The sequence below is a fragment of the Oncorhynchus masou genome, chromosome 7 (genome assembly GCF_036934945.1).
Source record: "Oncorhynchus masou masou isolate Uvic2021 chromosome 7, UVic_Omas_1.1, whole genome shotgun sequence".
In the NCBI taxonomy this organism is placed as follows: Eukaryota; Metazoa; Chordata; class Actinopteri; order Salmoniformes; family Salmonidae; genus Oncorhynchus; species Oncorhynchus masou.
In genome coordinates this window covers 21,755,802-21,768,061 of record NC_088218.1, presented here as the reverse complement: position 1 = coordinate 21,768,061, position 12,260 = coordinate 21,755,802, and the positions used below count along the sequence as shown (strand labels likewise).

Sequence of the window (12,260 nt, the reverse complement as noted above, 5' to 3'; positions counted from 1 at the left end):
TTACACCTGACCTTTTTATAATAGACTAGTACCAAAGACAATACAGTATGAAGATAGGCAGAAACTGTTTCTCCAACAGAAATCACCGAAAACGCTTGTAGGCGAAGTCATGGTGATTTTGGCTCGTTAAATTCATGCGCAGAAATACGTAATCGGGTCTAACGGTCGTCTCACGCTGTACTGCGCATGTGCGTTCCATCATATCAAAGGCACTCCTTCGACATAACGTTGTTTTCACTTTCACGAGGTTGTAGTAATACCATGTTCAACTGCTTAATACATTGGATCTAATCTAGGTTGTGCCTTTAGATAAATTAACCACTAAAGAATAATTTTTCGTTTCTCTCATTCACTTCTCAAACCCCCAAACCCGGTTTTATATGCTGGGTCTGTTTTGCAAGCGTTCCCAGAAGTCTGGCGATGTTGCGCCTCTGGGTTTAGAAACTCTTTGCTTGTACGAACCACGTCCCACGGAAGCATTACTATGGCGACGAAAGTGTTTGGTGGATGTTTTGTAGGTTAAACAACAACAGGTATGGGCCGTTTTTAACCTTGAAAAGCACAGACATGATGCAACGAATCAAAACTCGTGTTGTTTATGAGCTACCAAATCGAACCTACAAAAACTGTTTACAGACTAATATATCCAGAAAGACGCACGGGTGTCATGTAGTTTGATAACAATCTAACGCTATAATAGCTAGCTGTTCCTCTTTGCTAGTTGCTCCTCTATGTTGTGCTAGCTTCCACTCTCTCTTGCTAACCCGCCCCTAGCTAGTTTGCTTACTTTCCAGTGTCAACCACTGTAGCTGCACATGCACAACGTTGGCTTGCTGGCTTTGTGTCATTTGGTTCTTCTCATTATCATATGGACAACATTGTATCTTTGAAAGGCAAGCATTTACATATCTGATGTGATGTGATTTGTGATATTGTTTGCGATCTTCTTCAGCCCTGTTTTTAATGGAGAAGTGATGGAAGTGGCACACTGCATCAGAGACATTCACAGACAGTCAAAGGAAGAAGACACCCTCTACCCCTGTGCCAACTGGTGGAGGACAGAAAAAGAAGTCCCTCTGATGTCCCTCATCACCTACTGGAGACCCGTAGGACCCCTACACTTTAACAATTTGATACATCTCAGACATATATTTGACAGGCTATATTCAGTCAAGAAGAATATGTTTATTGTAGTAGAGTGCTTGGGCTAGCATGCTCATGCTGCTATCTGAGTTACCATAGCCTACATTATACAGTGTGTGGCTCCTCAGGCATTTTGGTTTCTTATATTTCCATTTTAGTCATTTAGCAGATGTTCTTATCCGGAGTGACTTGCGGTAGTGAGTGCATACATTTTCATACTTTTTTAGGTACTGGTCCCCCATGGGAATAAAACCCACAACCCTGGCATTGCAAGTGCCATGCTCTACCAATTGAGCCACATGGGACTAAGCAGATGGTGAATACATATTCCTCATTTATATTATACTTATACCTTCCAGAAACCTATACCAAACTCAAGAGCAGCAGTGCAATCCAAACAGAACCCCCAGCACTTCACTTCAGTGGGTTTCAACTGGGGAAGGATTATCACAGGAGCTTGGTGAGCTTCAGCAATGAGCTTCAGCAATGTGTTGACTGTTCCAAGAGAACAAACGACAAAGCACTGACTTTTTAGATACAATTGTGCAGTTATATGCACTTCATCTGCCAGTACATTCTTATACAAGGCATCATCTAATTCATCTTTGTTTTAATCTTCCTCAGAAGCTTATCAACATATCATCTGAAGTGATCAACATTCACACTATCCCCACCCAAACAAAGCATTTCAAAACAAAAGATTTAAAACAGGTATTTGTTTCTTACTATTTGATGTCATGTTATGCATTCCGTCTATAATCTTTGATTCGTATGAGTGTTAGCGTTGATGCTTAATTCCTCCATTTTGATATTCTGTGCAGCTTCGTCTTGTCCCCGGACTGTCCTACACAGTGAAAGTACACTTCTGTCCTGACGAATGGCGCTACTTCTATGACTGTATTCAGGTTCAATGCAAGGTTGGAATCCAGTGCTATGTTAGTTTCTAATCAAGTTCGCTTGCTGTCATGCCTGACAGTGATGTCTTCAACTTCTACTTCTAATCTATTCAACTGTCAATCAAAATAGGAATTTGCTGTGCTTATGCATTAGATGTTGTTTGTTGTCAACGTTTCTCTCTGTGCATCTTTTGCCTTTTGAAAAGTCTTTAAACCCATCAATGAAACTTGTTAAGAGGATTGTACATGAGTTGCATGGCCACTCATATTCCTTACAGAAAAAAACACATCATTTGTGAAATCCTGTTTTTTTAGAACACTTCACATAAGATCACATTTCCACGTGTAGTGTCATGTTCTCACATGTTGCTTGAAATGTTGTCACATTTTATCACATTAACTTCACATATGATCACATGAAAACATGTGTTTTTGGAACACTTCACATGTGTTTACATGTGAAATTCATGTGTTTTTTTTTCCGTAAGGGATAGGCAACAGCTACAGCCTAGTCTGCTAAGTGTTTGCTAAGTGCAACAGTTTCTTAATTAGCCTGCCAGATAAACATGATGAGTGGCAACAAAGGCTTGTTTGTAGAATAAACTCAGTGTGTTATTATGGTCATGTAACGGATCATAAACGTTTGTTTTTAATCATCTCTGTTGACACTAATGATGCGGTGAGCAGTCAATATAGTAGAGTCCATTTGCACAGGTAGATAGCTAATCGTAGTTCTCTAAATAATCCGTATGCTGGGGTATATGCTAGGGTCAGTAGTATTTGTCTTGCATATTCAACAATATTCAGTTAAAACAATACGCTTGGAAAGAGAATACTTCACAAATATCAGAATATAAACATTTGTAGAGCCCTAGAGATATAATAATTGTTTACATTTTACAGATTTTTTTCCGGGGGTATTTTTATCTCTTGATGAAAATGATTGTCTTTTGAACTGAGTGGCCAACTGAATTTGATTTAGCTTTACATTGTAGGTCTCAATGAACATGTAGGCTGTAGCCCTTTCTGGGGCTGTGCGATATCTATGCTTGTTATCTTTGACCTTTGACTCGTCTTTGACCTTCCAGTGTCAACCATGTGATCCCTCTGAGCTGCAGCTGTTCCATTGACTTTGAGTTCCAGGTGTACATCATCCAGCCACACAAGGCCTTCTCTGTCCAGCCCCTGTCAGGTAACTCCAATCAACAGACTTGGTAGCACTTTACATTAGGCCACTGAATAAAGTGGTAATAACACCATTATGTTAGAACGAGATAGCAACAACATCTTAACAGCTCAGTCAGACAGACAGTGAGGATAACACCTGTATTATTCTATCTACAGTTGGTATATATTCTGTGATTAATGTATTAAGCCCACGAGTCTCATTGCCAGATGTGTATCAATTTATTATGAAGTATTTGACGGTCGGATCATTTCTGGTTCACAAAAAGGTTCTGGCTATGTTTTGGTGTTAGTTAATTGAGGTGATTAGTTTAAACTTTGAACCATATAACCATTTTTTTTGTTGTTGTTGCTGACAGCCAGACTAACCTCTATGAACTCACGTAATATTATTAGCTCATTACCTATAGCCCTGACTTGTGATTCCTCAACACCACCATCATGTCTTGTGTCTGAATTACTGTGGAAAGATGCTCATGGTCTGCAACAGCCGCATTGACATAAAGCAGTCAGGGACTCAGTGCATCTGGAACAGGGGGAACTGTGCTGTTTCGTCCCTGGCATTGATGGTGATGCTTTCCTGGCAATGAGTGATGCTGGATTTCCTGGGTCACGCAAGTAGCCTAGTACTCAGACTAGGTAGAGAGATCTGAAAGCCTATCTCTAGGTTTTCCGTGGTTTGAGGGGTTTGAAGTGTTGAGTTTAGGTAGGCCCACGCAATGTTTTCCTTTCAAAAATGCATTATTGGTCAAAATTCAGAGTTTGTCAAGACCGGTAAAATCATTTGTTTGTGTTTGATTCTCGGAGGGATTCCAGCCAATGGGAAGGTGGAGGTGACCGTCACATTCCGACCGTTCCAGTATGACACGTCCCAGGTCACTCTACAGGTGGTCATCTCCCAGTTCAACTCCAAACCCTATGTCTGCAGCCTCAGCGGGTCCTCCCCGCCCCACCTGACACTTAGGTATGCCAGAACCATTTTGAAATGTTAAAGGTTAGTTCATCAAACACTATATTGAATTATGCCATTTTTACCAGGTCATAGTTACAATTATGTACATATTTGATATATGGTCAGCAAAGTTCCTGTTTTCTTGGTTTGTGTCACCTTATTGCTTGTTAATTTGTGTCATTGTGAGTTCCGTCAATTGATGCACTGAGCCAAATATATTTCTTCACTGATAAGAATGGAAAATATGTGATTGTTAAGTGGTTACAATATCCTTGTGTAAACAATGCTTACGCACATTTCCTAGAGCGAGTGCTATGCACATAAGTGCAGCACATGTACTGTTCTGAAACTCTCTGTCTGCAAACTTTGAAAATAGAAATTGTACAAACATTTAGAGAGATAAAAATGAACTCTTGCAGAGAAGAACCATACAAGTGCATACTGTTCCATTTTCATATAATCAAATGTTTCTCTGTTTCTAAGTGTGTATATAACACATTAGGGATTTTATAGTTGATAGATACTTGAATAATCCCCCCCCCAAAAGAATGATAATGATGTATCATGTTTATCTACATTTCTTGAAAATGCACATATATGGTTCTTCTGCACGATTCTAGTTATGATGATATCCTTTTGTTTCATTGATTTCTGTTCATGGCTAACTTCTTTGTTTAGTCCTGGGCTACAGACTCAAAACCACGCACAGTCACTTATAATGATAAACAGGTTATTCTTGTTTCTAGTCTGTATATAAAATATAATTTTTGATTCAGTTCCCATGAGAAAATGGGTGCACTCCATCACTGACAGTGGACGAGTTTTACTCCCCTGTGTTATGACTAAGAGGAGTTAATGATTTATCAAGCAAGGGAACTGCAGTTATATCAAAATGCATCGGTATCCAATCCATTCAATGTGTGTGCTTCGGATCAAATATTCCCATGTTTACTTCTCCCTGGACTCGCAATAAAAGATGTGAAGATAAGAAATGAATGAGTTCATTGAAGAATTGGCCGATTGAGTTGCACCCTCTTTTGCCCTCGGAACAGCCTCAATTCATCGGGACATGGACCACAAGGTGTCAAAAGCGTTCCACAGGGATGCTGGCCCACGTTGAGTCCAATACTTTCCACAGTTGTGTCAATTTGATTTGATTTGAAGCTGACTGGATGTCCTTTGGGTGGTGGACTATTCTTGATACACACGGGAAACTGTCAAGCTAGAAGAATCCAGTAACATTGTAGTTCTTGACACCCTCAAACCCATGCGCCTGGCACCTACTACCATACAAAGGCACTGACATATTTTGTCTTGCCCATTCATCCTCCGAATGGCACACATATATAATTCATATCTAAATTGTCTCAAGGCTTCAAAATCCTTCTTTAACCTGTCTCCTCCCCTTCATCTACACTGATACCATTTTGTTTATTTTGTTTAGCAAATATTGATAGGATATATCTACTCATACAATGCCAACAGCCCCAATGGCAGTATCAAAGTCAAATTATTTGCTAAGTACACAATTAAGTTATTAATGCCAGATAAAGCCTGGTAAGTTGTTAGTCAACTATAGCTATGTTGAGCTCTGGAGGTCTTCCAGCAGGCAGTCCCCAAGGTACAGTACTTAACCCTCTCTCTTTTACTCCGTTAGCATTAGGTTTGGGCCCTTGGCCTAGAGTGATGGAAACAAACTATTATTGACATTTTACTGCTGTGGGCTAAATCAGGGTCACACAGAGTGTTTCTTGGTATTCTTAAACAAATTTACTGTGAAACATAAGTTTACACCTCACATACATGGTTATGGGCTTAAAAAGAGAAGACACCTGTACCATGTCAGATGCTACATACATTTATTAGTGTTGTTTCTAAAAAGAGAAGACACCTGTACCATGTCAGATATAGCGTTAAAATGTATTACATTTTCAGTGTGCGTCCCAATATTACTGAAATATCACAAAACCGTTTGACATAGAAACATCGGCTTTTCAGCATTTAAAAAAAAAGTTTATTAATAATGAAATTACAAAAAAATATATGAGTAACATTCCACAGATGAAGCCACTAGAGGGTAATTTGGTAATTTGACTGCAGGAAATGTGCTACATACATTTATTGGTGTTGTTTCTGACCCAGTCAACAGGAGAAAGACATGGGACTCGCAAGAGAAGTTTTGTTTGTTGACAGTCGAGGGCCTCCACCTGTCTCCTTGAGACAGCCTCTGACCCAAACCAAGCAGAGGTCAATGCGGACACCTGAAAAGTCAAAGGTACTGCAACCATTTAACTCCTGCTGTACCATGGGTGCGTTTTCAGAAAGCCTTCTCGCTGACGTCACACCTTATTTATCTTCAAAACCCAGCTGCACAGAGATAAGAGTCATCCTAGAAATAAAGGACAATGTTAGCGACGGGGCTTTCCAGAAACTCACTCCAGTTCACTTAGCAGACTATACAATGACGTAGATACTGAGGTAATCATACGAATAGGAACATATCTGCTGTGTGATTGGTATTGTATGATTTCAATAGACTGTAAGGGAGAGAAGAGAGAGTGATGCGAAGCTGAGCCTGAAGACAGCAGTTGATGTGTCCGCCCCTGCTGGAGTGGTCAAGATACTGATACAACAGACTGATAAACTGAGCTCTAAAGACCTGAGGGACAGTGTGTTGTTTAAGTCTTCCCTTTATTTTTTTGAGCAGTGTATATATATATATATTTTACAATTCAGTCATGATGACCCAACCTAAGCTGGGCCTCGATGCAAGACAGATGAAAGAGGCATTCTTTGAGACCAGAGTTTGACAGGACATCCAGGTGGAGAGAGCCGATCATTTCAGATGGTGAGGAACCATAATTTACTCATATTAATAATCATAAACAGTGAATTCGGAAGGTATTCAGACCCCTTGACTTTTTCCACAGTTACAGTGCCTTGCGAAAGTATTCGGCCCCATTGAACTTTGCGACCTTTTGCCACATTTCACGCTTCAAACATAAAGATATAAAACTGTATTTTTTTGTGACGAATCAACAACAAGTGGGACACAATCATGAAGTGGAACGACATTTATTGGATATTTCAAACTTTTTTAACAAATCAAAAATTTAAAAATTGGGCGTGCAAAATTATTCAGCCCCCTTAAGTTAATACTTTGTAGCGCCACCTTTTGATGCGATTACAGCTGTAAGTCGCTTGGGGTATGTCTCTATCAGTTTTGCACATCCCAAAATCATGGCATTAATGTGGATTTGGTCCTCCCTGTGCTGCTATAACAGCCTCCACTCGTTTTGGAAGGCTTTCCACTAGATGTTGGAATATTGCTGCAGGGACCTGCTTCCATTCAGCCACAAGAGCATTAGTGAGGTCGGGCACTGATGTTGTGCGATTAGGCCTGGCTTGCAGTCGGCATTCCAATTCAAGTCAAAGGTGTTGGATGGCGTTGAGGTTAGGGCTCTGTGCAGACCAGTCAAGTTCTTCCACACCGATCTCAACAAACCATTTCTGTATGGACCTCACTTTATGTGCGGGGGCATTGTCATGCTGAAACAGGAAAGGGCCTTCCCCAAACTGTTCCCACAAAGTTTGAAGCACAGAATCATCTAGAATGTCATTGTATGTTGTAGCGTTAACATTTCCCTTCACTGGAACTAAGGGGCCTAGCCCGAACCATGAAAAACAGCCCCAGACCATTACTCCTCCACCAAACAGAGTCCAATGGCGGCGAGCTTTACACCACTCCAGCTGGCTCTTTGCATTGCGCATGTTGATCTTCGGCTTGTGTGCCGCTGCTCGACCATGGAAACCCAGTTCATGAAGCTCCCAAAGAACAGTTATTGTGATGACGTTGCTTCCAGGCAGTTTGGAACTCGGTAGTGAGTGTTTACCACGCTATGCGCTTCAGCACCCTGCAGTCCCGTTCTGTGTGGTCTACCACTTCATGGCTGAGTCGTTGTTGCTCCTTGACGTTTCCACTTCACAAAAACAGAACTTACAGTTGACTGGGGCAGCTCAAGCAGGACAGAAATTTGACGAAAGGTGGAAAGGTGGCCTCCTATGATGGTGCCACGTCGAAAGTCACTCAGGTCTTCAGGAAGGCCATTCTACTGCCAATGTTTCTCTATGGATATTGCATGTCTGTGTGCTCAATTTTGTACAACTGTCAGCAACGGGTGGGGCTGGAATAGACAAATCCACTCATTTGAAGGGGTGTCCACATAATTTTGTATGTGTAGTGTATTAAGTTATTTTTCTTAGAACTGCATTGCTGGTTAAGAGCTTGTAAGTAAGCATTTCACTGTTGTATTCGGAGCATGTGACAAATACAATTTGATTTGATTTGGTTTGAAGTAAGGCTGTGCAACTGTATTTGAGTTTGATTGAGAACGGCCAGTAAATGTATAAAGCCAACCGTAGTGACTTTAAATTAGATATACAACATGACGCTGTAATGTCAGGGAGAGCTACTGCTATTGCTGTTTCTTCTAAAGGGGAACAGATGACAGATCTCTCCCAGGACACTTAACAGCACTTCCTCTCCCCTCTCTCTGTTTATTGGCTGTATTTACTCTGTTCTTTACAGGCCACCATTGTTTTTAGAGAGGCCAATCACTCCACTTGGTGATTGGATAAACTCCTTTCATGTGTCTTCTCTGGAATCTGGAGCTCGGGCCAGGAATCCAAACAGCCTTTACACCTCTTCCCTATGCCTTGTCTTCATCTGTTTCATACGTTTGTGTAACAGAGGCAGTTTAGTGTCCATGCTAGTGTGATGATTACTAACCTTACCTGAGACTTGAAGAGTTGCAATGGCTCCCCTAGCAAATGCCTAGGCTTTGGCTTAGTGGGCTAATGCATTCTCCTGGGATTGATCCCTGTTAGTCACACTTGCTCGTATTCTGAACATGACAAACGCCCGTCTTAGTTCCAGGTTATAAAAGGAGAGGTGAGGAAGGAGAGGGACTTTGCTAGAGGCCAACCTAAGCTCTCTACCAGACGGGTCCTGCGTAACACAGGCCAGGTACCATATCGAAGTCAAAAACCGACCTGTTTGCCTCTAAAATGGCTTCAAATGGAATGCATATTCCTTTTCCCCCCTTGAGTATGAGAGCTGCTTTCATCCATTTTTTTTTTCACAATCAAAACGTCTGTTCTGTTTGTACCTTCCAGGCACCGGTGGGCACGCCTTCCTTTCGCATGTACTCCAGCAGTCAACTGGAGATCAGGCAGAGAGCTCTGAGGCTCTTCCAGCAGACAGCCCGCAAGGTACAGTACTTAGCCCTCTCTCTTTCACTCCATTGGCCTTAGATTAGGCCCTATAGGCATCGAGTGCCTCATCCCAGCCCACTCAACACAACGATTTCACTCACAAACCACAAGCCAAAACCCTGTGAGGCGGTGTGTATACTCTCTATGATAACGATCTTAAGACATGTCATAAGATGGTGTAGTAGTCCCTGTCGTATGTCTGGGATGGGAATTCCTAAGGTAAGCTATATTTAATGATGTAGCCTACATTCAACCAAATGACAAACTGTAAAACCAGTATGTCATACAGTATCTCATAGGCAGTTGGAAAGCTGACAATGTCCAATTCCTGGTTCTCTTTAATATCAAATTTATCCCAATGCATACTTGAGAACATTTTTGGGTTTTGTATTTCTATCATTCTCTATTTGAGCAAGAAACATGTACCGTAACAGATGACATACAGCAGGAAGAGGGTTTACTCATAAACATGCATAACCTTTCGAAACAACACGACCTCTAAGTGAGTGTACCATGTGTTTCAGGTGGTGATTCAATGTCGTGTGAACAACAGACTGGTCATGTTGAGGCAGCTGACTCAAAGCTTGAAGCGCCTGTCCACAGGAGTAAGAGGTATTGCACTGTTGAGACCCCACAGGGCAAAGGTGTTCTCTATTTGACACAGGCATATGATCAAAATACATACCTGAACGATGCAGCACACGCATTTGTTGTGCCAAAATAAAATAAACATCTATTTTCAAATGATGTGTACCCCCCAAGTCATTTTGATGTTGGAAGCAAGCAAGATGCATGCATTTTTCTGTTTTCAGTTGAGGAGGAGCCCCTTCATCCCCCGAAGATCTCACCAGACAACGTGATTCCTTTCACATTCCCCATCTTCTCTCTTCCTAACCAGTCTGATCAACTGGTAAATGCAGTGCGCTTTGATAAAAAGCCATCTTGTTCTTGCGTGGACTACTTGAAAAGAAGGGACACTGATTTGATTTGCCCAGTAGCTTGTATTCATTGAAATGACTTAGTGAAAATGACCATAACGTAGTGTTGGCCTTGTACTGTATGCCCAGGCTCCCAATGCATGGGGTGCCGTCCCTGTTAGGCCCATTGAGGCCCTGGTCAAATGACACACTCCGTTCTTCAACCTGAAGGTCCGTTTACATGCGAGGTCTTTGCCTGAAAAAGAATTGTTGATGTTGCTTGTACATTGTAGCACTAACAACGAGCTATGTTCGCCTTTCAGTCACTCATGTAAATGTACCCGCTGATGATGACAGGGATTTTGCTTAGAAATTGTACAGTCACGTGCTCACTTGTGTCCCATTACGTGTGTTGTTTCTCAAGGTTCCCCAGCACTACAAGTTAATGGGGTACCAGCCTGTTTCGGCCTTTGAGGCTTCCGCTAGCTGTATTCCCCCCATCCCAGCCCAGGACGCTATGCACTGGGGCACAGGTGAGCCAAGAGACTCACCACCAACACTGTGGTACGCTTACGTATGTGGTGTGTAATACACAAATCCATTTATACAAAGGAAATAAATCACAGTCAATCCTTTAAGCCTTTTATGAGACGATGTACAAGTGATATAACATAAACAATGATGTGAAGCAGCAATAACCCTGAGAACTCTGAATGGTTTGATTGATTACTTAATGGTGTCACTGTCAGAGACTAGGATCTGCTCTGCTCCTCTGACATCCAATAGCGTGTGTGTATTTGCTCAAACTGATACAGCAATAACCTCGTTGTTTATGTAATCAAACCATTATTTCTTTTAATGTTCCTATAGTTTCCCATGGTTGACAAGACCGTGACAAGACAACCATTAATCACCCTTCTCCAGAGCTCATGGTTCCCACTTAGCTCCCATCACACAAACACTTACTCATTTGCGGGCAGCTCTCCATAGCAACATTACTTATTACAGGAACATCCTACAACTGTCAGATCTGATCTTACTTTAGGACAATGTCAAGTAGGAATTTTACAATTGCAGAACTAGAGTTTCTAATAGATTGGCCCCATCTCATTGATAGGATTTTTATAGTGTATCTCTAATCTTGCCAGCATGGCTGTTATACAAGACTGATAAATCTTTTTTTATTTTTTTCTCTGCTGTGTCATATTCATTAGGGAACACCGTAGAAAAACATTTTGTAACGGAAAACAAAAATGTGTGTTTGGTATTGAACAAGTTCAGGTCATCTCTCCTGTTTCAGTCTCCTAATGCACTGGTTGCTTACGTGGTTGTGTCCCTGTCTTTCAGGATGAACTGTTTCCCAGGGTGATCCGTTCTCCCTCGGGGTGTGCAGTGGCCGAGCCAGAGGGCGAGGAGGATGAGTGTCCCAGTCTGAGCTTCACGGCCCCCACCGCCCTGCTGAAGCCTCCCTACGCACACCCTCTCAGAATCTTTGTAAGGGAATATCACAGAATATGATAGAACACATGTCTTTATGTCTTCACATTGGAGGCTGGTGGGAGGCGCTATAGGAGGACGGGCTCATTGTAATGGCTGGAATTGAATAAATGGAACGGTATGAAACACATCAAACATATGGAAACCACGTTTGACTCTGTTCCAATTATTCTATTTCATTCCAGCCATTACAACAACCCCGTCCTCCTATAGCTCCTCCCACCAGCCTCCACTGCTGTATAAATAAATGTGTTCATCATGCATATCTACAGTATGGACCACGTCTATGTCATATCTCTAGTAAATATCTTCAGGTTGTCCATTATAAGGCTGTATGCAGTAGATGTAGTCGTAATGATTGGTGTTACTATCATGCATAGTGTTGGAAATGTTTTG

At 41.6% G+C, this 12,260-nt stretch overlaps 1 pseudogene; it reads left to right on the top strand.

Moving 5' to 3' along the window:
* The first annotated feature begins 457 nt into the window (after positions 1-457).
* Positions 458-12,260, top strand: part of LOC135543082 (cilia- and flagella-associated protein 221-like) — a 12,295-nt pseudogene continuing 492 nt past the window's right edge.